This window comes from Triturus cristatus, chromosome 1_2, assembly GCF_964204655.1.
Source record: "Triturus cristatus chromosome 1_2, aTriCri1.1, whole genome shotgun sequence".
Classification (NCBI taxonomy): Eukaryota; Metazoa; Chordata; class Amphibia; order Caudata; family Salamandridae; genus Triturus; species Triturus cristatus.
The window spans coordinates 965,204,639-965,231,838 of NC_140580.1; the positions used below are offsets into that span (position 1 = coordinate 965,204,639).

At 47.5% G+C, this 27,200-nt stretch overlaps 1 long non-coding RNA gene across 1 annotated transcript in view; it reads right to left on the reverse strand.

The window, feature by feature from the left end:
• The window catches only part of LOC146868463 (uncharacterized), a 138,268-nt gene extending 121,963 nt beyond the window's left edge, over positions 1 to 16,305 (reverse strand). The window contains exon 1 of the long non-coding RNA XR_014962901.1: positions 16,016 to 16,305. This is a non-coding gene — a long non-coding RNA (uncharacterized LOC146868463). The remainder of the gene's footprint in view (positions 1 to 16,015) is intronic.
• Between the last annotated feature and the right edge of the window lie 10,895 nt (positions 16,306 to 27,200).

Genomic DNA, 27,200 nt, shown 5'->3' on the forward strand with positions numbered 1-27,200 from the left:
GCATTGTGATCCAGCAATCTGCGGGGATACTGGCCTGAACATGAAATGTGGACCCCTGGTATCTCTACACCTATATCTGGAGAACATTTAACGAGGCACTAAGTCTTCTAGGAGAATAGCATAGAATTAAAAGCGAACAAATAAGCATTGGCAAAGCTAATAGATCTCGCCTATGTAAAAGCTATTGGCTTTCCCAATATGTTTTAGCCATGTTGTACACCAGTGTGGCTGCTGTTCAGCATTGTTAAAAGTTAGCGGAATAAAGGAGAGTGAAGTGGAGTGTCGTAAAGTGGAGAAGAGTGAAGTATTATGGAGTGATGTAGAGTTGTGTAGAGTAGAGTTGAGTGGCGTCAAGTGGCGTGGAGCGTTGTGGAGAGAGTAGAGTGTCATAGAATGGAAGGGCATAGAGTGGAGATATGTTGAGTGGCAAAGACTGAAGTACAGTGTTGTTGAGTGGTGTGAAGTTGAGTGGCATAGAGGGTGTTGCGCAGAGTGGAGTAGACTCTTATAGAGAGAAGTAGATTGTTGTAGATTGGAATGGCATAGACTAGACTACTGGCAAACATTAGAGTGGAGCGACATAGAGTTTCACAGAGTGGAGTGGCCTAGAGTGGGGTAGTGTGTCGTAAAATAGAGTGGAGTAAAGTGGCATGGAGTGGCATAAAGAGAGTTGTGTAGAATGTCGTAGAGTAGTGTTTCAAGTGATATTGAGTGGACTAGAGTGCTGTAGAGTGGAGTGGCAGAGAATGGAGTAGAGTGGCAGAGTGGAGTATAGATTAATGAAGTAGAGCATCATAGAGTGGAGTATCATAGAGTGTGGTGTCGTAGAATGGCCTAGAGTGAAGTGGCGTAAAGTGCAGTGGTGCAGAATAGATTGGCATATAATGATTTGGTTTTGAGTAAAGTGGTGTAAAGTGTATTGGCATAGAGTAGAGTGACTTACAGTAGAGTGGGGCATAGCAGAATGCAGTGGCATAGAGTGCAGTGGCACAGTTTCAGAGTAAAGTGAAGGTGCATATAGTGGAGTGGTTCAGGGTAGAGTGGAGTGGTACAAGATAGAATGCAGACCTGTAGAGTAGTGTGCAGTGGCTTGGAGTGCTGTGGTGCAGAATAGATTAGAGTTGCATGGAGTGATGCAGAGTGTAGTGGTGCAAAGTGCATTGGCATAGAGTGCAGTAGAGTGGTGTAGAGTTGAATGGCGCAGTGGCATTGAGTGCAGTGGCAAGGTAGGGTGGTGCAAAGTTGTGCAGACAGCAGTGGCAGACAGTACAGTGGTGCAGAGTAGAACAAACTGACGTAAAGTGGAGTGACGTAGAGTGCAATAGTGTGAAGTGGTGTAGCATACAATGGTGTAGACTGGAATGCTGCAGAGTAGAGTGGTACAGAGTAGAGTGGTGCAGAGAGCGGTGGCATAGAGTACAGTGGTGTAAAGTACAACAGAGTGGCATAGAGTGCAGTGACAGACAGCAATGGTGTAGTGTGGCCTAGAGTGCACTGGCATAGCATGCAGTGGTGGAGAGTGCAATATTGCAGAGTACAGTGTGCAGAGTAGAGTGGTGCAGAGAGAAGTGCAATAGAGGAAAGTGGTGCACAGTATAATGGTGGCTTAGCATGCAGTGGCATAGCGTGCAGTGGTATAGAGTGTTGCAGAGTAGAGTATAGTGGCATTGAATACAGTGGTGCAAAGCAGGTGGTGTGTAGTGCAGTGTTTTGGGGACATTGGTTTTGAGTTAAGTTGTGGTTCCGTGAATTCTGACCCCATCTAACGAAGGTTGTCGTATCGTGATGATTTTGGTATCAGCGAACCGCGACTGACAAGTGCGGTACGCGTAAGCATTTTCGTCATGCTACACCGATGGATTCACTGTGTATTTAACGATCTAGTCTGCACCCGTGGGTTCCATTTTGTTTATAACCGCCATTTTGTGGTTGCCCTCACATAGGCTAACGACTAAAGGATGACTGTGGCCAAGCGAGCCTCTAGGGACACATACACCTTAGTTTGAGCTCGTGTTGACTTCAGTTTGACCTGAGTCAACTGACCCTGTTGCCCGAGGCTAAACTTGTTAAGCCAGTACCTTGTTTTTTTTTTTTTTTTTTGAAAAACCTTTATTGACATTGCAACCAAAGACAAGTATGGGCCTACAACCCTCGGGGCCGGCCGCTAAGCAGTTAAAGTAACAGCAAGCAAATCTTAATCACACGCAGCACCTCGGGAAGCAGATTCTCCATGCTAGTATACTCTAGTCCAGTGAACAGCCCAAAGGGGAAACCAGGATATAAAAGGTTTTCATTTTACAATAAGGGATAGAAGGATCAGGTGCCAATCAAGTTCTCAGCAGCGAAAAATGGCAGGCAGAGTAGTGAACGTCAACAATGAACAGCAATCTATCAAGTCACTGGCGCTGAAACAGGAGGTTCAGGATGTGGAGGAATGTCACGAGCCGTTTGCGCCTGCAGTCCCCTGCCCTAGGACCCAGAAGACATCACGGAAATTGATGCACAAATAAAAAACAATGATTGGCAACGAAGGAAACCTACCGTACTGACCCCAGAAAAGAAAGACAAAGAAGAATAAGAGAAGAAAAAGGAGGCCATAGGAACAAAGTAAAGGACTAAAGAAGCCCCTCCCCCAACCCCCCACCCTGCACCTCTGCAGATGACTACGGCCCCCCCCCCCCGCAGTGTGCCTGTCGCCCCAGAACCAGACCCGAAATATAGAAGAAACAGAGAAAAAGGGGAAAGAGAGGAAACCCCCCCTAACAGAGAAGGGGAGAGAGTAGTAATAAACTGGAGGAGGGCCTTCAATCATGCCCCTGGCTTCTCCCTCCCGCACAATATATTCCTCCCCAAAACAAACAGTAAACAACCAAAATTCGACCATGTCTAAGAGAAATGGGGAGCATTATTCACAGACTACACTATTAGTTATGCCGTGAGAGCACACAACCCCCAAGCCCGCCCGCCTATTAAATGACAACCTCTGAAGGATCAGCCTTATCCTTGGCCACGCTTTGTGAATCCACCAATGCATACCCAGCGACCCATCATCATGTCCAAAGTTACAAGGAAGAGGAGCGTCCAAAGAAGACCAGGAAGGGACACACACATGTAGGGAGGATGTCTCTGAACACCAACACAGTCATCGTCATGGAAGATCACCTTTCCCAGTACTGCCCCAGGGCCTGCGCCGCACACAAGGTCCAGGAAGGAGGAATCAGCCAGAGCAAGCGACCGCTGCGGGAAGATCGCCCGGGTCGCCGGAGGCCGCGCATGGGACAAAGTCACCACCTTCTGCTCAAGTCCAAAATCTCCGGAACAGGCCGACCCCACAGCCAGCCGACCACCCGCTGCCACAGTGTCCGAAATTTCCAGCTGTCCCTTATTCACAGAGGCGGTCACGTTACTTTCCTCCTGTGTAGGGTGAAGCAGATCCTTGTGTACCTGGGGACAGGCAGACCTCAACTGTTCCGACGCTGACGCAATACCATCCAGCTTCCTCCCCAATACCCGGGCGCCGTGAACCAGGGTGGAATGAAGGGCTCCGAGAGCGTCGAGAAGGTCACCGTACCCCAGCACAGCCCCCTGCGCTCGCTCCGCTACGCTCCTCTGCGCCACACACTCCCAATCTTGCTGTGACCCAATGTACAGGATGATAGAGTCCATCCCATCAAGATGGCCGCAGGGCAGGGCCACCCCAGATGGGAACCGGGACTCAGGCACAAGCGCATCAAGTTCCATGGCACTGCACACAGGGTTCCGGAGGCAGGCAAAATATGCATCCAGTGTGTGGTCACAGGTAACAGTCGTTCTCCTCCTGGGCCAGTGCCCGCGAGAACCGGGAGCAGCCCGCGCAAATCGGGACGAGCCACAGGCCGCGTCCGATCAGTTCACCGGCGAGGGCCCAGGCAATCGCCGAAAGACCCTGGAATCGTCACCCCGGGTATGCACCCACTACGCCACGCTCGATGGTAGGAGCGACCACAGTGAGATTTAGGCCAATATTCGCTCCGCTTCGGTATTCCGACTCCACCCGGTCACCAATGGCCGCTGTTGTTGAACTGCCGCCCGGCCATGTTGTCCACCCGAGGTCCCGGCTCCAGGGCTGCACAGGCCGCAAACTTCAAATGAACATTTCTCAGGCGGTACCGCCGCCAGAAACTTCAGGATCACACGATCGGTTGCCGCTCTCAATCACCAACACGGGCATGTAGCGCAGGCTGAGGATCACATGCAGGATATCTGTGCGGGATCCAGTACCTTGTTAAGCAGCTGGTCAGATAGAGATCAAAGAACAGGACATTATTGATTCTATGGCACACGCACACACCCCTCTATCTTTCTCCCCATCTGTTTCTGCTCCTTACTTTTATGGCCTTATGGCCTAATTATTGATTTGGGTTGAGGTCTTTATGATGGGCCCGTCCGGCCTGTTCGAGCAAGAATGCTGGATTTATGCCTTGTCATTGGCGGTGGGTTGGATAACTGAAAGTGGGTTTGTCGTTATATGATGCCTCTGTAAATATCATCCTCTGATTGGTCAAGTTTGTGAGTAATTGATGCTAGCCAGGAATGTGGTTTTTGTCATAAAAGACGACGCTCCGCTCTATTATATTGAGCAGTCTCCTGAGAACATACACCGTGTTGTACTTCTAGGATCTCTGTTACTGGCTGCAGCAAATAAATATGATCTTTGATGTCACCAGAAGAATCCCGTGTCCCTGTACTCTAAGACAGGTGAACCCGAAGACTGAGGGCGTGTCCCCTGCGCCGCTGGGATTAAAATCCTAGTTCTTCAGTTGGCGCCCAACTCGGGGTGACTTCAGCGGTGCCGGTCCAAGCCTGAAGATCGTGAGGAGCTTCGTATGAAAATTCTGGAGGGAGGCCTACCACTTCATCGACCCCTGTATGTCGTTGTGGTCCGAAAGTCTTTGCTGCGAAGTTCCCCGCATTCCGACGGCTACGAGGGACTGCTGCCCTGACTGTCGCCCTGTCTTGGAGCCTTTTGATGATTTGTAAAGCGAGACGCTAGACGGGTCTTCTGGCGACGTCATCGATATTTCAGTTAAGTATGAGTGGAGCGTCTCCCAGTTTGATTTGGTATCCTTCGGGATCGTTTTGATTTGGTATCCTTCGGGATCGCTTTGATTTGGTACCTGCAGGCCCCAAAGCCGAGGGACACGTGTATTCACGAGGCTATCGTTTCTGATATTCCCTTGAAGTTTGAAGCTAGACTAGTGAGCGAAGATGCCTGGCCTTAGCAGACTTGGAAAGATATTTTGTTATGGTTGTAAAAAGGATTCCCGATTGGAGGACTCGTGTCCGGTGCCTCCGATCGGAACTCCGAACTATGAGCTCTATTTGAAACACGGCGTGGGCCCCATCACGTATAATGAGGTATGGATTAGGTATACTAGGAAAGATGGTGTCCTAAAGTGGCCCCAATATGGTAGCTACGACACGGAAATTTTAGATAATTTGGAAGTCAGACTTTTCAAAAAGAAAGCCCGGCCGGCAATGTTCGACTCCTTCCGCATTTGGCGAAAGGAGTCTAAACAAAAGGAAACTAAGTTAGCGAAACGAAATAAACGTGCGCAAGGTATGTCGATGGTGCAGGCTGCGATACAGTTTAGGGATAATGAGGAAGAGCAGGAAAGCGAACAGAGGTTTAGGCAACGTAAATTAGCGGTAGACAAATGTTATCCAGTTTTGCCACCTCAACAGCAAGAAGAAAAGGAGGATCTTGCGAAAGATCCTTTAATGTTGCATCTGTTAAGTTTGCCACCCCCTTATGCTCAGAGTGCTACCGCACCTCCGCAACTTGTAGTTTCACAACCTCCGGTTGTTTTACCGCCAGCGGTTCCTCAACAGCCAGCTCTCCCTTTGCTGGCTACTACTATTGCTTCAGCGCAGCCTTCTCAAGGGCCGCCGTCTTTGCTACCTCCTTCGTCTACTACCTCTATACCTGTGTTGTCTGTCCCTTCTGTCACTCTTCCGACTTCGGTTCCTTCTCATTCCGCTTTGTCCTCTGTTCTTTTGTCACCTTCTCCTTCTGCCCGACGAAGAATGACTGATGCGGTTGCTAGTTTTTTCTCTCCTCTGATGGGTTCATTAGGTATGTCTCCTGTTGTAGAGCGTAAGCAATTGCGTAGTCAATTGCCTGGTCCTGATGAACGGACAGTGCTGGATCACTTGGCACGTAAATGGGTTAACTATCCTTCACACTATGATCTGGAGAGTGTTACGAATGTTTTCCATCAATGGGAAGCACCGACCCAAAGATATGTATTTGATGTGATGTGTTCTTTCCTCCGTGAACAGTGGGAAGATAGTGAGGTAGGGCGGGCTCCGCCTGAGTTGCTCTGTGTGCAGTCCGAGTTCGCGAAAGGAACTATAGTGGGTCTCGATGTAGAAAGAGCAGTCGCGACATTGTTGTCATTTAGGAGCGATTTTCCTTCTAAGTCATTATTTGAGCTTGATTCTTTAGTTGGGAGAAAGGTACGTCAATATCCGATGCGTGAGGTTCCTCCCGTTTGGAGACCTGGTGATGCGAATGCTAATCCACCTATTCTGGCACATTTCCAGCGCGTTTGGGTACATGTTCCATGGAAGCGTGCCGAAGTACTAGCTCTAAAGCAGACTCTGCCTGATCCACGTAAAAATCCTGCGGGGTTTTATAAGGAACTATCTCAAACTGCGAGTTCCTGTATTATGAATTTGGCTGATATAGATATGTTATTTGGGAATGTTGTTCCACAGCCTATATGGAGTAAGATCCGTCATACGGATCATGTGCAGGAATTAGGTGATACATGGAATAATCTTAGAACCACAGATGAAAGACAAATAGGTGGTGCTAAACCCGAAAATGTGATTGCTGATCTCCCTGGTAGAATTATTGATTATATGAAGACTTTGATGCCTGCTACACGTGTAAATTGGGACAAATTGTCTGCGTGCAAGCAGAAGAAAGACGAAACTGTGTCCGACTTTTTCACTAGATTTGAAGAGACGTTTGTAGACCACAGTGGTCAAGACATGAGTACAGAAGGTGGTCAAAGGTTGTTCGTTGACAAGTTTGTGCATAATTTGCTTCCCGAGTTGTGCAATAGGTTGAAGGATTCTGAAAGTGCTTGGGCTGTTTCTTCATCAGCGCAGATACTGGCTACTGCCCAGTACTCTGACAATAGAAATAAAGATGAGATGGAGAAAGCGGACAAAAAGACTAAGGAATTGAAGACTAAGGTTCTTCTGCAGCAAGCATACCCGCCCCGCAATACCCAGCGTGATTATCAGCAACCACAACACTATCAGAGAAGCTCGCAAATGGTCGAGTCTTCTCAACCGCGTTTCCCTGTAGACCCCAATCAGTGTGAGTATTGCAAAGAAGAAGGTCACTTCAAGAATAATTGCCCGAGATTAGTACAGCGCACAAATGGTGTTTCTGTTATGAGAGGTCGAGGTGTTCAACAAGCTCCGCGAGGTCGAGGACGTTGTGTGCCTCAGATTGTGCGTTCCTTGCCTCCGCAGAAGTCGATGAATTGTTTTGATCAACAGAATGGTGCATCTGGTAGGACGGCTCAGTATTATGCGGACGATTATTACGTTGAAGGGGAGAGTATGGAAGGTAATGATTGCTAGGTCAGCCACAGACAAAGAAAGGGAGTTGTTTCAGTTCCAGTGGATCAGAGTGGACCTTATGTTGAAGTGATTGCATCAGGGGTGTCTGAACCTTTTCTGTTGGATACTGGTGCTGCGAAAAGTTCTATCATGCACACCAAACTCCCTGGCGCACCTTTGTCTGGCTTAACGAATGTTTCAGTAGGTTTTTCTGGCGCCCCGGTTAGCAATCCAATTTCTAGTCCTTTGTCTCTTTCTGTTGGACCTCGTGACTTTGAAGCACCCCTCATTCTGACGACAGGTTGTGGTGAGAACTTGTTGGGCTTGGACTTATTGAAGAGATTGTATGCGACGCTTTATTGTTCTCCTTCAGGAGTACAGCTTACATTGGGAAAGAGAGTGATCTCTCCGATGTATTTGTCTAAAGACCGACTTCCAGCTGAATTGTCTTCTCTTCCTGATTCTCTTTGGGCTACTGGTCCTAATGATGTGGGTCTTTTGAAGATTCCACCATATGTCGTGACATTGAAGGCGAATGCTAGATTACCACGCATTCCACAGTATCGTATCTCAAGTGATGGTGAAAAAGCACTTTTGGCGATCATCGCTGACCTGATTGAGAAAGGTGTCATTGAGGAAACAAGAGGTAATGCGCAATAGTCCGGTTTTGCCGGTTCTGAAACGAACTGATTTTTCTCAGCCTCCTGTATATAGGTTTGTGATTGACCTTCGCGAGGTGAATAAGATCGTTGTTCCACAATTCCCTGTTGTGCCTGACATCACCGCTCTACTGACTTTGATTCCGGCTACAGCCACGTGGTTTTCGGTGATTGATTTGAAGAATGCTTTCTTCAGCATCCCGATTGCCGCAGAGAGTAGAGATATTTTTGGCTTCTCTTTAGGAGGCCGAAGCTTCAGGTTTAAACGCGCTCCTCAAGGCTATTGTGAGAGTCCATCGATCTATAGTCAAGCTTTAAAGACGCAACTTGATTCGTTGGTTTTACCCAATGACGCTGCCCTTATTCAGTATGTTGACGATCTTTTAGTCGCCGCTGAAAATGAAGAGACTTGTAGAGAGGCTACTCTGTCGTTGTTACGTCACTTGTCTGAATTCCATCACAAAGTTTCTCTGTCGAAGTTGCAGTATTGCCGACAAGAAGTTACCTACTTAGGTCACCTCTTATCAAAGGAGGGTAGAAGATTGACCCCAGAGAGAATCCAAGCGATTGCGAAAATGAGTGTGCCTACGACACAGAGAGAAGTGCGTGCATTTCTAGGTATTACATCGTACTGTACACAGTGGATTGCTAATTTTTCCTTGCTTGCAAAACCTTTGATAGCTCTTACTGTTAAGGATACCCCAAATCCCGTTCCCTGGACTGACGAATGTCAGAAGAGTTTTTCAGACTTGCGTTACGCCCTGTGCTCAGCTCCTGTGTTGGGTACTCCCGATTACAGTAAACATTTCACATTGTATGTCCACGAGAGAGAGGGATGTGCATTGTCAGTTTTGACTCAACAGTTTGGCGATAGGCAACGTCCATGTGCTTATTTTTCGTCAACTCTAGATCCGGTAGCTAGAGCGTTGCCGAGTTGCTTGAGAGCTACAGCGGCAGCGGCTGTTTCAATCCGACAGTCCGCTGGTCTGGTAATGAACAATACACTGACTGTGATGGTTCCACATGCAGTGGATACCTTGTTGAACCGTACCAAGACACAGCACTTAACTAGTGCTCGGTTGTCAGGTTACGAATTGACCTTGTTAGCAAGTCATATACATATAAAAAGATGCAACACGTTGAATCCAGCCACATTGTTGCCGATTTCAACTGAGACAAATGATATAGAACAGCATGATTGTTTCCTCAGGACTGAGGAAGAAACAAAAGGGAGGATAGACCTTAGGGACACTCCCCTTGCAGAATGTGATGGTACATTATGGGTTGATGGTTCGTGTTTTAAACTTCCGAACGGTGATACGACTGCGGCATATGCGGTTACGACTTTGCATACGATTGTTGAAGCTGCTCGTATCCCACACAACTACGCACAAGCGGCAGAATTTATTGCATTGACAAGAGCGTGTGTGTTGTCGAAAGGGAAAAGAGTGACTGTGTACACTGACAGCCAGTATGCGTTCAGTGTTGCTTTTAGCTTTGGACGATTGTGGAGAGAACGTGGGTTTCTGACTTCGCATGGGACCAAGATCCAAAATGGTCGATTGGTGAATGAACTTCTTGAATCTCTTACTTTGCCGTTGCAAGTTGCAATCGTGAAATGCAGTGCGCATAAGAAAGTCACGGACGATGTTGGTCGTGGTAATGCGTTTGCAGATGAAGTCGCGAAAGAGACTGCGCGAGATGTGATGAGTCGAATGTATGTTGCGGGTCCAGCGAGATGGATTCCAGATAGGAGTATGTGTGAAGATACAATTGAGAGTGTGAAATCCATCCAAGCTGAAGCTACAGAGAAAGAGTTGAATGAATGGAGAGAAAGTAAGGGTAAATTGGATTCGAATGGTTGTTGGGTTGAGTTGTCAGAGCATCAGCGGTGGTTGTTGCCTGACGCGTATGTACTTCCAGTGGTTACCATGGCACATGGGATGGCTCACGTTAGTGTGAAAGGGATTTGTAAGTCATTGGCCCCGGTATGGCAAAATGCTGGCATTCCTAAGTGTGCAGAGAATTTGGTCAAGAGCTGTATGGTTTGTTTGATGTACAATCCTGGTAAGGGAACTCCAACTCCAGCTGGTCATTTTGCTCCCCCCACGTATCCGTTTGAGGCTTTGCAGCTAGATTTCATCCACATGGAGAGGTGCAACAACCTGAAGTATGTCCTAGTGGTTGTTTGCTCTTTTTCTAGATGGGTGGAAGCCTACCCTCGGAAGGACAGCACTGCCTTGTCCACAGCTAAAGCCCTTATTAAGGAATTTTTCCCTAGGTTTGGTTTGCCGAGAGTGGTCTGGAGTGACAATGGGAGTGCATTTGTGGGTCAAGTGATGAAGAGAGTGTGTGATGGGTTGGGTATCCGGCAGAAGTTCCACGCTGCCAATCATCCCCAGTCAGCTGGTCTAGTTGAGTGCTACAATGGCACGTTAAAATTGAAATTGGCCGAAATTCAAGCGAGCTCTGGTCTACAATGGCCTGATGCTTTGCCGTTAGCCCTTCTGTCCACAAGAATGACTGTGCATTCACGAATGGGTCTGAGTCCTTATGAGGTTGTGTTCGGTCGCCCGGCAAATATTTGGGGAGTGCGGCGGCCGACAAAATTTAGTGAGATAGAACACCCTGTATTGCTTGACTACCTGTATGAATTGACGGCTAAATTGCGTGTTCTGCATCAACAGGTTCATGATACTTTGCCACAGGTTTCTGAAGATCCAGGGCACACCCTTGAACCTGGAGCATGGGTGCTCGTGAAGAACTTCCAGCGAACCCGGAACGAGCAGCCCCGCTGGATAGGACCGTATCTGGTGTTATTATCCACCCGCTCTGCGGTACGAGTGCACGGTAAAAAGAACTGGATTCACGGCGTACATTGTAAGAGGGTCCCTTTACCTCTGCCGTACGACCGGTGGGTCCAAAAAGGACTTCCTGAGTCTGAGACTGAGACCGTGCCTCGTTTTCTGCCTTTTAGCGATGCCCGTTTGATTGGAACAAACATTGAGCCAGAGAGCGACGAACTCCTCCAAGAAGTTGTACCTCCATCAAACCATTTGAACACTTTTGAACCTGAGTTACTCTTCTGAGAACAGACATTGCCTGGTAAAGAGCGCTATAACTTGCGACCGAGAGTCGTGGGACGAATAACAAACTGCGTCCCTTCTTTGCTATTCTTTTGTTTGGCTCCCCTCCGAGAAACTTTTTTTTGATTTTTGTTTTTCGAACCACCATCCTGGTTCAGCTGTAGGGTCGCGGTGCCAAGTCCTTGGAGTGCAAGCCGAAGACGTTAGGTCGACGGTTCTGGTTGGTCTCAGGGCGTTCCCTGGACCGACAGGCGCATTCCTTAGCACAGAACACCCATCTGCCGCGAGCAGCACGGTTAGAGGATGGAGTTTTTTGAGATGGAGAGACCTACTAAAAGAGTGAGCCTCTCCACGACACTCGCTGCTGGGCATCACAGATGGCTTAGATGGCACGCGCTCAGAGCAGCTGTTTCTCATGACGGCCTTGATGGTGGCCAAGCGCGACATTGCTGCGGCATGGAAGCAACCGCTGCCGCCAAGTGTGGCCAAGTGGGGCGCTGGGGTGGACTGGTGCGCGGCGCAGGAGCGGACTCTCTATCGGGCACGAGGATGCCCCAAGAAATACCGAAAGGTTTGGGGGAAATGGCTAGGCAACATACCTTAATGGGGCGGTTCGGGGGCTGGGGGGGGATTCTGGGGGCGGGGGGGAGCGGGGGGTGCTTCCTAATGTATTGCTATGTAGTACTGATTCGGAATACCAGACTGTTTCTGTTATTGTGTTGTTTAAAACAATAAAACTTGTTTATCAAAAAAAAAGAGTGAGCCTCAAGAGCAAAATGTGTATAATAATGAGTAGAAAACATTTTTTAATATTATGTCTGTTTATACTGTTGAGTCTAATAATGTTTTTAATTGGATATGTGACATTCTCTATTCACGCGTCATTCATGCCCACTACACAACCTATGCCTCCTCCTACTGTTTCTTCGCATTCTTTTCACCCTCTGCCTGAGCATGAGTCCATTAGGAGAATGGAATTCGCTAATAACTCCTTTGTTCAGCTTCTGCACCAACACCAGCTAGTAGTGAACACAACTAATTGTTGGGTGTGTGGCCTTATGCCCCATACTGCAGAGAAAGGTATTCCTTACCTGGTCCTGCCATTTAGCTACAATGGTTCTGTGTGGGCATACAGAACGATGTTCATTTATGCCCGTGAAGTTAACCCCCTACGTTCTCTGAAAGATAGCCCAAAGAATAGTGCTCTGGTCAAGGGAATAGTCGACATGATTAGAGGAATGAGCTCTTATGAGGCTATCCCGAGAGATGAGACACTGGCGTATATTGGATGGAACGTCACTGGATATGGAGTTAGTCTGAGTGGGAACCAGCGAGCGAAGAGATCCTCCCCGATCTGGATAGTACCCCATCGGGGTCATTACTGTCTGCAAGGAAATGGCAAGAATCCTAGAGCTCAGCTAGGGAAGAGTGTTTGCACTGAGACATATGTTTTTGCATCCCAGACTTCCCCATCGTTTTTAGCAGCTAAGGGCACCTACTTCATTTGCCATGACAGAGCATATACATGGTTGCCCCCTGATTTCTTGGGCACATGTTTTGTCTCGTTCTTGTTGCCTCCTACATTTACAGCTGCAGCAGATTACCACAAAAGGAGAGTCGTTAGAGGCGTCTTCAGTAAGGAAGATACCGCAGGACAAGAATTGGGAGATTCCGTGAAGGGTTTTCTGCCATTTTGGGGACCTATGGTTAACAGCAGGAACATACGGCAATTGACGAGAGTGGTTGAGTCCACCATAGTCGAAACTGCCGGCGCCCTTAGTAACTTGACCGCTGAGCTCCAGTCGGATCGCCTTATGACTCTTCAGAACAGAGTTGCGTTGGATGTCATACTTGCAGATAGAGGGGGGTCTGTAAATTGATCTGTTGTGTTTTCATCCCAGATAACGCTCCGACAGTTTTCCAAGCCATCTCCAAGTTACATAAGATCTCCGAGTCCATACATGTGGCCGAAGGAGATTGGTCGTTTATGGAATGGTTCTGGGGATTGTTATCCACTTGGGGATGGAAGATCCTGATGGTCATTGGGATGGTATTAGCTACCCTCTTCCTGTTCTGTATTTGTGTACAGTGTGCTCCCGTAATACGTGGCCTTTTTGCTACCTCGTGTGCGAGGAGACCTGTCCAGAGAGAGTTACCAAGTACCAGGATGATGCTACAGCAACATCTCAATGATCTGATGAACATAGACGTGGATTCAGATTGACGTGAGTTTAGGTTATTGCCTATGTAAGGGCAAAAGGAGGGTCTGTGGTTCTGTGAATTCAGACCCCATCTAACGAAGGTTGTCGTATCGTGATGATTTTGGTATCAGCGAACCGCGACTGACAAGTGCGGTACGCGTAAGCATTTTCGTCATGCTACACCGATGGATTCACTCTGTATTTAACGATCTAGTCTGCACCCGTGGGTTCCATTTTGTTTATTACCGCCATTTTGTGGTTGCCCTCACATAGGCTAACGACTAAAGGATGACTGTGGCCAAGCGAGCCTCTAGGGACGCATACACCTTAGTTTGAGCTCGTGTTGACTTCAGTTTGACCTGAGTCAACTGACCCTGTTGCCCGAAGCTAAACTTGTTAAGCCAGTACCTTGTTAAGCAGCTGGTCAGATAGAGATCAAAGAACAGGACATTATTGATTCTATGGCACACGCACACACCCCTCTATCTTTCTCCCCATCTGTTTCTGCTCCTTACTTTTATGGCCTTATGGCCTAATTATTGATTTGGGTTGAGGTCTTTATGATGGGCCCGTCCGGCCTGTTCGAGCAAGAATGCTGGATTTATGCCTTGTCATTGGCAGTGGGTTGGATAACTGAAAGTTGGTTTGTCGTTATGTGATGCCTCTGTAAATATCATCCTCTGATTGGTCAAGTTTGTGAGTAATTGATGCTAGCCAGGAATGTGGTTTTTGTCATAAAAGACGACGCTCCGCTCTATTATATTGAGCAGTCTCCTGAGCACATACACCGTGTTGTACTTCTAGGATCTCTGTTACTGGCTGCAGCTAATAAATATGATCTTTTATGTCACCAGAAGAATCCCGTGTCTCTGTACTCTAAGACAGGTGAACCCGAAGACTGAGGGCGTGTCCCCTGCGCCGCTGGGATTAAAATCCTAGTTCTTCAGAGTTGTGTTTACTGCATTGGCATAGAGTGCAGTGGTTTAGAGTAGAGTGGTGTAGAGAGCAGTGGTGTAGAGTAGAGTGGTGCAGAGTAGAGTGGCATAGCGTAGAATGCAGTGGCTTGAAAGTTCAGTGGCAGAGAGGGCAGTGTTGCAGAGTAGGTTGTCGAAGAGTACAGTAGTGTATAGTATAGTGGTGCATGGGCATAGAGTGCAGTGGTGAAGAGTGGTGCAGAGTAGAATTGCATAAAGAGCAGTGGTGTAGAGTACAGTGGTGCAGATTAGAAAAGAGTGGCATAGAGTGCAGTGGTAGAGTACAAAGGTATAGAGAGCAGTGGTGTAAAGTGTAACAGAGTATAGTTGTGTAAGAGTGGTGCAGAGTAGATTGGCAAAGAGTGCAGTGGCATAGACTACATTGGTTTTGAGTAAAGTGGTGTAGAGTGATGTGGCACAGAGTAAAGTGTAGTGGCTCAGAGTAGAGTGGAGTGACGCAGAGTAGAGTGGCACTGAGTGCAATGGTGCCAAGTGGAGTGGCGTTGGGTGAAGTGGCGTAGAATAAATTGTTTCAGAGCAGAGTGGAGTGGTGCACGGTAGAGTACAGAGCAGAGTAGATTAGAGTGAGTTGACATAGAGTGCACTGGTGTAGAGTAGAGTGAAGTGGTACAGAGCAGAGTGCAGTGACATAGAGTGCAGTATTGCAGAATGGAGTGGCATAAGTAGAGTGATGCAGACTGAAGTGGTGTAGAGTGCAGTGGCAAAGAAAGCAGTTGTGTGTAGTAGGGTGTTGTGGGAACAGTGCATTTCCATAGAGTAGAGGCATAGAGTGAAGTGGCATAAAGTGGAATGGTGCAGAGTAGAGTGGAGTGACGCAGTGTGGAGTGGCGTGGAGTGGAGGGGTGCAGAGTAGAATGGAGTGGCATAGAGTGGACTATTCATGGTGTGGTAGTGCACTGTCATTACAGACTGAAATGACCATTACATTGCACGGACATAAAGTTTTGCTGATAATCATATACAGCACACAAACAATAAAATGTGGAAATGTCATCACCTAGTGTATTGATTTGTTCTGATCGTATACAAATGGGTTTCCACTATACTTCAGAATTACCAATAAATGTGCTTCATTTGTGCTTTTCTAATTATGATATATTCTGATATAGTTCATTTACAGACATTTAAATTTAGTTGTGTGCTAGAAAAAAAATAACATCATACACCCATCCTGAAACACTCCCCCATGAGCCACCATTATTGTCACATAAATCCTCTCACTTTGAAGTCAGAAAAAGAAAAGTGAACAACAATCTTCCTGGAAGAGTGAGCCTGACACTTGACCTCTGTCTTTGAATGCACAGCAAATTTGACAAGATAAGAACAAGATTTAGCGATGTTCTCGCTTCTTCAAAGCAGAACAGAACGGGTGAGAATCAAGATGGTGGCTGCTTAGGAGGCTGTTTGTAGCACACTGGCCATGGGAGGGCTATGGATTATGAAACTATACTGACCAGTGGAGCTGATGACCCTCGATCTGGAACTGATGTCTCCTGATGCAGTAGGCTGCTGCCCACGGGTGACCTGGATCGCTGTGGGGCTGGTTGTGCTGAAACAGCTTGCTGCGGCGTTGTTGGTGCACTCACCCTGCACTGTCTGCTGTGGGGCGAGTGCAGCTCCGATACCTGCAATTATCAGGAAGGGTCGAAACCTGCAGGCGGGGGCACCAAAGCTAAGGGTGCTCGCCCCCAGGCGCAGAGTGTGCCCGGGGTTGCGGAACATGGAGGGGAAAATATGGAGGAGCCAGCACCTCAGCACGGATGCTGAACATCGGTACAACAGAACGAGCAGCCTTCGGAGAATAAAAGAAGGGGCGGGACCACTGGGAAGCTACGCCCGGCCAGCCCCACAGTGGCTGATCTGTTTCGGGGGTCCGCCGCAAGACAAGAGCAGTATCTGGCATGGAAGAGAGTTGAGGGTGGACCCAGGGAGCCAACAGTAGCCTGAGCCAAGATTGAGCAGGTGTCTTGTGAGATGTCGGGCTGGAATGTGCCCTAGAGACACTGGAACCGAAGCAGGTTGCTAAGTTCTCTGCAAACGACGGTAGGCTGACAGTACTGAACCCAGCTCCTCTGATTCTTAGGGGGGACAGAGCAAAATATTAGGAAGTCAGCAGTCCTTGACAGCGCAATGCCTTGCTTATCAGGGGAAAGCAAGGAAGCAGTAGCAAGAGCAGGAGGGGGGACCCCCTGCGACTGCAGACACCCAGGTCTCCGTGGGCAAGGGTGGAGATGGGATAACTGTAGCAACAATGGCTGCTCCTTCAATACCTATAAGTAAGCCCCTCTAAGGAACCAATCCCTATAACAAGCTGGAATCTATGAGGCAGGGGACCATGCTTCGCACTCTGGCTTTAGCGCTCCCAGATGATCATCAGGTGGGAGAAGGGACCGATAAAGCCGACCCCAAGAAACAGCTTAGTGACTTTTTTTTCCAGTTTCAGATGGGGCTGAATGGTCAGAGGATAATTTCGCATGTTCCTCCTCGGAGTTTAGTAATAACGAAATCGCCTCTGAAGAGAGTGATGGTGCCCAAGCCCAAACTGCACACAAGTCAGGAAACATAAGTAATACACAACACTAAGGAGGTAAAGATCTCACCTGGGACTATACATCTACTAATCAACTAACCAACACCTCACCAGGGGGGGTGCCAGACATAGATACAGCCGCTTCAAATTCCCCTACACTAGAGGCTATCTATCAGGCGATATTAATGCATCGGGATGAGACACACCAGGACAGTCGTAAAGCTCAGCCTGCACTATGCAAGGTTCAGGGGGTGGTTAGGAAGCTGACCAAAACATGTAACTCCATCGGGGAACAGATGACGGACATCGAAACAAGAATAACCTCAACAGAGACCGATCTCATAACAACACAAGCACTAACCAACGCACATGAATCCTAACTAGTAGACATACAGGGGAAGCTGGAGGAGCACGAAAATCGTGGGAGGCGTAACATCCTACACGTGTTTGGGGTCTCGGAAGGAGGAGAGGGGTCGGACATTTGAACCTACGTAGTAGAGCTACTAAAGGCTGCCCTCCCAGAACTGTCTGACTGGAATTGGTCACAAGAGGTGCAACGGGCTCATCGTGTTCCTTTTACGTTGAGGCATCCACTGAAAGAAGGGCCTAAGCTTCGGGACATCTTAGTGTACTTTGAGAACTTTCTACTGCAGCAAGCAGTTTTTGAAAAAGCCAGGCCTGAAATGAAGAGATCAAGCGGGGGAGTTGAGTAAATTCAAATACGGCCCCATCTTCCCTAGTAACACCTTTACGCTGTTGCCCTCACTCAGGCACCTTCAACCTTCGTAGCGTTTCTTTCACATTCTACACTGTTGCGCATATTACACGACCTTTCCTATTTCCCTGAGCTAAGTCCATTCTGAGACCTGGCTCGAAGCAACTAATCCCCGAGACAACCATCTGTTGACCCTTGGTGACCGTTCTCGGCCTCTCCAGTTGTTTTACGAATCACCATCTTCAACACGCAAACACGTCCTGTCGTAAATTAATTTAACCAAGGAATGGCTATGCCGCCTGACCTATAGGGTCGGGTAGAGAACACGACCTTAGGGAAGGAATTTCTATTACCCATTATCCTGTATCTTGTACAAAGAATGTTTTCTTGTGGATGATTTGTATTTTTATTGCACATTGAGGGGGTTGTTGCTTTAGGGGATTCAAGCGCTACAAAAGACTGTGAGCCACGGATTGAAGTGGCAGTCTTCTGAGAACCTACCACTGATGTACTTCTAGGACAACTGTACCTAGCTGCAGCTAATAAATTGAAGTTCCTATGCCAGAGTGTTCCGTGTCTCTGTAATTTGGAAGGCGAACTCAGAAGATTTCAGGTGTACCCTGCGCCGCCAGGCTTAATGAGCCCGGTTCTTCAATTGGTGCCCTCTGTGAGGCCGCTTCAGAGGTCGAGGGTCCAGCCCGAGGATCGTGAGGAGCCCCGCAAGGAAATTCCGGAGGACGCGCACCACGTGATCGACCCCTGCATGTCGTAAGTGGACCGAAGGTTTTTTACCGTGTGGCTTCTCCCTTCCAACGGCTGCAAAGACCTGCTGCCCTGACTGCGGCCACGCTTTGGCTCCCTTGGTAATTGGTATCGCGAGACATCAGACGGACCTCTGTTGGCGTACGGAAACATCAGGTTAAGTTAAGTATAGTGGCCACTCCTTTGTCTTTGTTTTGTCTTTGCTCCACTTTTGCAAAAGCCGAAACCGAGGGGTGAGTGCAGTTTTTTGTACTATAAAGTGACTAATTAACCCCTTGAAGATTGTAAAGAAACTATTGTGGTAGCGATGCCTGGTTTCAGTAAGTTTGGAAGATGGTTTTGTTGTAATCGGGATAGGGCTTCCCGACTGGAGGACTCTTGTCCAATTCCTCCGGCCGGAACTCCCACTTATGAAGTATATTCTAAACATGGTATTGGCCCCATAGCTTTTAATGAGGTATGGGTTCGCTATACTAGGAAATATGGTGTTTTATGATGGCCACAGAACGGCAGTTTTGAGCTCAATATTTTAGATAATTTGGAGAACACTTTGTTTAAGTGGGCCGGCTATGTTTGACTCTTTTCGCCTATGGCGTAAGGAGGACAAACAGAAAGAAATAAAACAAGCTAAAAGAGATAGGAGGGATATGTCTATTTTACAAGCTGCGCAACAGTTTAAAAATAATGAAACCGATCATGCGATTGAGGTCTCAGATAGGCAACATCGTATGGCGGTAGATAAATGTTATCCAGTGTTGCCAACTTCCCCTACGGATTAAAATGTGGACCCTGAAAAGGATTCTTTAATGTCCCATCTGTTGAGATTACCCCGCCCTATGCGCAGGGAGCTAATGTACCTTTTGGATTACCGCCTGCTCCCGGAGCGAATGCACCTTTATTATTAGCACCTGCCCCGCCTGTTCCGCCTGTTGTCCCACCTGTCGCTCCTCAATCCGTTCCTGCACCCCCACCACAGCTTTCTCCGGTATTACCGAGCTCTCCCTTACCTTCGGCTCCCTTCGTAAATGTTACTCCCTTTTCTGCCCCGCCTAATATTCTGTCTCCTGTCCTAATGACGAATTCTCCCTCCGCTCGGAGGCGAATGATCGATACCGTTTCTGGCCTTTTGTCCCCTCTCTTTGGGACATTTCAAAAGACCCCTGTTCCTCCTCGTAGACAAACTCGTAGTCAGCTCCCAGGTCCGGAGAAACGGGAAGTGCTAGATCTTCAAGCCCGAAGGTGGATCACGAATGGCCCCCAGTATAGTGTGCAAAATATTATGGTCACCTTTCAGCAGTGGGAGGCGCCAACGCAGAGTTATGTTTTCGATGCTATGTGTAACATTTTAAGTCAAGAGTGGGAGGATATGGGATTGGGACGAGCCCCTCAGGGCCTGCTCGATGTACAGGCCGAGTTTGATAAAGGGCTGATTGTGGGCGCAGAGGTTGAGGACGCGGTAGGAACGCTTGTCACTTTTAGAATGATGCTTGCCTGCCGGTCCTTGCCAAAACGCGATTCGCCCGTCAGGCGAAAATTAAAACACTATCCCATGAGAGAGGTTCCCCCAGTGTGGAAAAAGGAGGTTGCAGCTCAGGGTGGTAATGCTCTTATACCTGCTCACTTTCAACGTGTGTGGGTACACGTTCCGTGGAAACGATCTGAGGTATTGGCCCTTAAGCAGTCGTTACCGGACCCCCGTAAAAATCCTGCTGGGTACTACAAAGAGTTGTCCCAAACTGTCGATGCATGTATTATGAATTTGGCTGATATAGACATGCTAATGGGTAATGTGGTCCCACAACCGTTATGGGCTAGGATTCGGAAGGAGGACCATGTGGGGGAACTGGGGGGTGATTGGGCTGCCATACTCGCCGCGGACAGACTCCAAGTGGGTGGTGCCAAACCTGAGGCTCTAATTACAGAACTCCCAGCTAGGATAATTACCTTACTGAAAACTATGATGCCACCTCTGCGAGTTAATTGGGATAAGTTAGCAGCTTGTAAGCAGAAAGCGGATGAAAACGTCTCTGATTTCTTCACTCGTTTCGAGGAGACGTTCATCGATCATAGTGGTCAGGATATGAGCACGGAAGGTGGCCAACGGTTGTTTGTAGACAAATTTGTGTCAAATTTGGTTCCGGAAATATCTAATAAATTGAAGAATTCTGAAAGTGCATGGGCGGTCTCCTCTTCGGCCCAGATATTGGCTACTGCCCAGTGCTATGAAAATAGGGATAAAGAGGAAAGAGAGAAACTTGATAAAAAGACCAAAGAGTTGAAAACAAAAGTTCTTTTGCAACAAGCTTATCCTCCTCGCCCTGCCCAACGTGAATATCAGCCGTCTCCACAATTCCAGAAACAGTTGCAGAGGTCTGGGCCTTTCGTTCCCCGACCCCCACTGGGCCAAAATCAATGCACTTACTGTAAAGAACAAGGCCATTTAATGTATAATTGCCCGGTTTTGTTACAGCGCACAAGCGGTATTCCCACGTCACGAGGCCAGGGTGGTTATCAGTCAGCACCAAGAGGTAGAGGACGAGGTACGCCGCCTAATAACCAACGTTCCATGCCCCCTGGAAACTCCATGAATTATTTTGATCAGCAAAATGTTCAGTCTACCAACTATTACAACAGTGATTACTATACTGAGGATGAGAGTCAGAATTCCCAACCTAGCTAGGACAGCCATGGACAAAGTAAGGGAGTAGTATCAGTTCCAGTGGACCAAAGCGGGCCTTATGTTGATGTGGTAGCACTAGGTGTTACAGAGCCATTCCTATTAGACACTGGTGCCACAAAGAGCTCTATGATTCACTGTAAACTCCCTGGGTCACCTTTGTCTGGCTGTACAAATGTTTCTGTAGGGTTTTCTGGCGCCCCAGTTCAAAACCCAGTTTCATGCCCTTTGCCCATTTCAATAGGTCCTTACAAATTGGAGGCCCCGCTCCTTTTAACAACTGGTTGTGGTGAAAATTTGTTGGGCTTGGATTTATTGAAGAGATTGTATGCGACATTACACTGTTCCCCTTCTGGTGTACGTCTTACCTTAGGTAAGAAATTGACCTCACCGATGTACTTGTCTAAAGATCAGCTTCCCCCTGAATTACAATCTCTTCCAGCCACCATCTGGGCCACCGGCCCCAATGATGTGGGCCTCCTGCGGATTCCTCCCTACATTGTAAAATTTCCAGTGACGGCGAAAAAGCTCTTTTGACTATAGTTCATGATTTGGTACAAAACGATGTGGTCGAAGAGACTAGGGGAAATGTATGTAATAGCCCTGTTCTGCCTGTTTTTAAACGAACCAACCCTTCTCAGCCACCTGTCTATCATTTTGTGATTGATCTGAGAGAGGTCAACAAGATTGTGGTACCTCAATTCCCTGTTGTCCCGGATATTAATGCCCTGCTGACAATGATACCAGCCTCAGCTTCCTGGTTTTCCGTCATTGACCTCAAAAATGCTTTCTTCAGCATTCCCATTGCTGAGGAAAGTAGGGATATTTTTGGCTTCTCCTTAGCAGGCCGAAGCTTCCGGTTCAAGCGAGCTCCTCAAGGCTATTGCACAAGCCCCTCCATTTATAGTCAAGCATTGAAATCACAGCTCGATACTTTGTGTTTACCACCAGGGGCCACTCTCATTCAATATGTGGATGACCTGTTGGTTGCAGCAGATTCTGAAGACACTTGTAAAAAGGCTACCATTTCACTGTTACGCCACTTATCCGACCACAAGGTTTCACCATCAAAATTGCAATATTGCTGCCAAGAGGTTACCTACCTAGGTCATCTCTTGTCAAAGGAGGGACGGCGATTGACCCCAGAACGTATCCAAGCAATTGCCCAAATACCTATTCCATGTACGCAAAAAGAGGTGCGTGCCTTTTTGGGTATTACCTCTTATTGTAGACAATGGATCCCCAATTTTTCCCTTCTGGCAAAACCTTTGTTGGCACTCACTCTTAAAGATACACCACACCCGCTTCCATGGACTGCGGAATGTCAGAAAAGTTTCACTGATTTACGCACTGCCTTGTGCTCTGCCCCTGTGTTAGGTACTCCTGATTACAGTAAGCCTTTCACACTCTATGTTCATGAGAAAGAAGGTTGCGCGTTATCAGTTTTAACGCAACGATTTGGGGAAAAGCAACGCCCCTGTGCCTATTTTTCGGCCACCTTAGATCCAGTGGCCAAAGCATTACCTAGCTGTTTGAGGGCTACAGCAGCAGCAGCAGTTTCCATTCGCCAGTCTGCTGGATTGGTATTAGATAATACCCTTATTGTCATGGTACCGCATGCAGTAGACACCCTCCTAAATAGAACAAAGACCCAACACCTCACGAGTGCACGCCTTTCGGGGTACGAATTGACGCTCTTGGCTAGCCACATACACATTAAGCGATGTAATACCTTGAACCCGGCAACATTGCTGCCAATTCCAGTAGAAAATGACACTCAGGAGCAACACGACTGCTTCCTCCGCACGGAGGAAGAGACAAAAGGCAGAGTCGATTTAAAGGATACTCCACTCCCGGACCCGGATGGGAACTTATGGGTGGACGGTTCTTGTTTTAAGCTTCCCAATGGTGAAACGACCTCCGCCTATGCAGTCACTACCTTATACACTGTTGTAAAAACAGCGCGTATTATACATAACTCAGCCCAGGCAGCTGAATTGATAGCACTGACTAGAGCTTGTGTGTTGGCTGAAGGAAAAAGGGTGAATGTGTATACTGATAGTCAGTATGCGTTTGGAGTGGCCCATAGTTTTGGCCGCCTGTGGAAGGAAAGAGGGTTTCTCACATCCCATGGCACTAAGATACAGCATGGCCAATTGGTAAATGACCTCCTTGAATCACTCACCTTGCCCACTCAGATAGCGATTGTGAAGTGTAGTGCACATAAGAAGATCACTGATGATGTAGGTCAAGGAAATGCTTTCGCAGACCACATAGCGAAAGAGACAGCTAGAGACACTACAAGCCGCATGTATGTTGCGGGCTCTGCTAGATGGGTTGCACAAGGAGGGATGTGTGAGAATACTGTGGACAGTGTGAAAATGATCCAGGCAGAGGCCACAGAGAAAGAATTGAGTACGTGGAAAGAAAGTATAGGAAGATTGGATGTGACAGGGTGCTGGACAGACTTGTCAGAACATCAACGCTGGTTGTTACCAGATGCTTATGTACTCCCAGTAGTTACCATGGCACATGGTCCAGCCCATATTAGCGCTAAAGGTATATGCAAGCTTCTGGCTCCGGTATGGAAGAATGTGGGGATCCCTAAATGTGCAGACAATCTGGTTAAGCATTGTATTGTATGCTTGATGCATAACCCGGGGAAGGGAACACCAACACCAGCAGGACACTTTGCTTCCCCAACTTACCCTTACGAGGTTTTACAAATAGATTACATCCACATGGAACGATGTAACAATCTGAAGTACGTTCTTGTTGTGGTATGTGCCTTCTCCCGATGGGTAGAGGCCTATCCTCTGAAAGATAATACTGCTCTATCCACAGCAAAAGTCCTTTTGAAGGAGTTTCTGCCAAGATTTGGGTTACCGAGAATTATTTGGAGTGACAACGGAAGTGAATTTGTGGGTCAGATCATGCAGAAAGTATGTACAGGCCTTGGCATTCAGCAAAAGTTCCACGCAGCAAACCATCCTCAGTCAGCAGGTTTGGTGGAATGCTATAATGGCACCCTTAAGCTTAAACTGGCGAAAATACAAGCCAGCACGGGTCTTGCCTGGCCTGATACCTTGTCCTTGGCTCTCTTATCCACCAGAACAACCACCCCTTGCCGTATGGGGCTTAGTCCTTATGAGGTTGTCTTTGGACGCCCTGCAAACGTTTGGGGAGTCCCAAGGCCAAAGAAATACTCAGAGATAGAGCATCCATTGTTAATTGACTATTTACATGATCTAACCACTAAGTTACGTGTCCTTCACCAACAGGTACAAGATACTTTGCCCCAGGCTTCAACGGATCCTGTTCACACCATACGGCCGGGAGACTGGGTCTGCGTCAAAAACTTCCAGAGGTCAAAGAACTTGGAACCTCGCTGGAGAGAACCTCGTCAGGTGCTACTGACGACACGTACTGCAGTAAAGGTGGTCAGCAAAAAGAACTGGGTACATGGGGTACATTGCAAGAAAGTGCCCCTACCATTGCCTTATGATCAATGGGTTCATAAACGAATTAGTGACTCTGAAACCGGAAGAGTACCAAGATTTGGACTAATCAGCGATGCGCGCCTAGACTTTGCCGGAGCAGGACAAGACGACGACGAGGTCCTCCAGACAGCTATACCACCGGCAGTGAAATTGGACACTACTAAACCACATCTCCTTTTCCAAGAGCAAACTGTACCTGGTTCCCGGAGGTACGATTTGAGGCCCAGACTGAACAAAAATACCTCAATAGTGCTTCATTGACTTTTGTCTTTATCCCGATTTCCACATGATTGCAGGGCCGTGATCGTAAGTCTCAGAATTGTGACCCAGGATGTGGCTCTAGGCCTGTGGGACTTGTAGGAAAGTATAAAGAACTACAGACAATCACAGCTGAGTGAAGCAACCTCCCGTCACGGGCAATATTTAGAGCTGGAAATGACTGTTAACAAGGGAATGGACAAAATACAAACAATGAGCACGAAGCATTGTAAATTATTGCATAATCGTTTTATAGTGGTTTTAATAATATTGATTTTGATATGTATTATATTGTCTTGTATAGGATGGGGACTACACGTAATTTTTACACAGCCTACTCCCAAAGTTACGGTTGAAATGCATACACATGTCACTCTACCACCTCATGTTGAGTCAAGAAGGAGTGAATTCCGCAACAACACATTTGTTTCCATGCTACACCAACATCAATTGGCCACTAATGCGACAAACTGTTGGGTTTGCGGTCTTCTGCCAAGTTCGGTGAATACTGGAATGCCATACATTACCCTTCCTTTTTCATTTAATGGCTCTTGTAGTGCATGGTGGGAATTGAGCGCCAGTTGGGTATTTTCTGGAGATGGGGATACTCGAGAAGTAAGGAGCTTGGGAGTACATCTATACCATTTATGTTGGCGGGACAGAAAAAGGATATATGGGACGGATAGTGAGAAGTCAGAATATGCTGATCGCCAAACCAAATCTACGGATTTGTATTTTCTGCCCTCTAATAGAACCTCTCGAAAAGGACAAACTTTTCTAGTGGTACCTGGACAAGCACCATTCTGTATTAGGAAAGGAGGGTTAGAATATAAAGGTACAAGCAATTGCCAACATATTGTGACATTGAATGGGACAGATTGGCCTCGCATGGTTCCCTCACGTAATACATACTTCGTGTGTGGAAATAAGGCTTACACTTCTCTACCTGGTAATTGGAGAGGCACTTGTTATATCGCTTGGTTGTTGCCCCCTACATATATAGCAGATGCCAAGCATCATTTACAGAAAAGAGGGGTGGCGTCTGACCAGGATACGTCAGGACAAGAAGTCGGGGATGTCTTGAAAGGACTCCTTCCATTCTGGGGCTCAATTGCCAACAGTAAAGACATAGGACAACTAATTTGAGTTGTAGAAGCCGCTGTCAATGAAACAGCTGGAGCTTTAAGTAACATCACTGCAGAACTCGCTGCTGACCGCCTTGTCACGCTTCAGAACAGGATGGTATTAGATATCATCCTTGCTGACCGTGGGGGCGTATGCAGATTGATCGTATCTAGCTGTTGCATTTTTATTCCAGACAACGCCCCTACAGTATACCAAGCCATCTCTAAGCTACAAAAGATCGCTGAGTCCGTTCACCAGGATGAAGGGAATTGGTCTCTGATGGGATGGTTTGGGGGACTACTGTCTACATGGGGATGGAAGATTCTTACCTTTGTCGGAGCGACTTTGGCTATTCTCTTCTCATGTTGCCTTTGCCTACAATGTGGTCCCGCCATATGCGGGCTCTGCGCCACCCTGTGTGTTCCAAATCCGGTATCACAGAAAGCAGCGAAAACAAAGATAATGCTGCAACAACAGCTTGTAGATTTCATGGCAATTGAAGTCGATTCGGATTAACAACAGCCTCTGGTTTCTTTGCCTGAGTAATGGCAAAAGGAGGGTCTGAGGAAATTCAAATACGGCCCCATCTTCCCTAGTAACACCTTTACGCTGTTGCCCTCACTCAGGCACCTTCAACCTTCGTAGCGTTTCTTTCACATTCTACACTGTTGCACATATTACACGACCTTTCCTATTTCCCTGAGCTAAGTCCATTCTGAGACCCGGCTCGAAGCAACTAATCCCCGAGATAACCATCTGTTGACCCTTGGTGACCGTTCTCGGCCTCTCCAGTTGTTTTACGAATCACCCTCTTCAACACGCAAACACGTCCTGTCGTAAATTAATTTAACCAAGGAATGGCTATGCCGCCTGACCTATAGGGTCGGGTAGAGAACACGACCTTAGGGAAGGAATTTCTATTACCCATTATCCTGTATCTTGTACAAAGAATGTTTTCTTGTGGATGATTTGCATTTTAATTGCACATTGAGGGGGTTATTGCTTTAGGGGATTCAAGCGCTACAAAAGACTGTGAGCCACGGATTGAAGTGGCAGTCTCCTGAGAACCTAC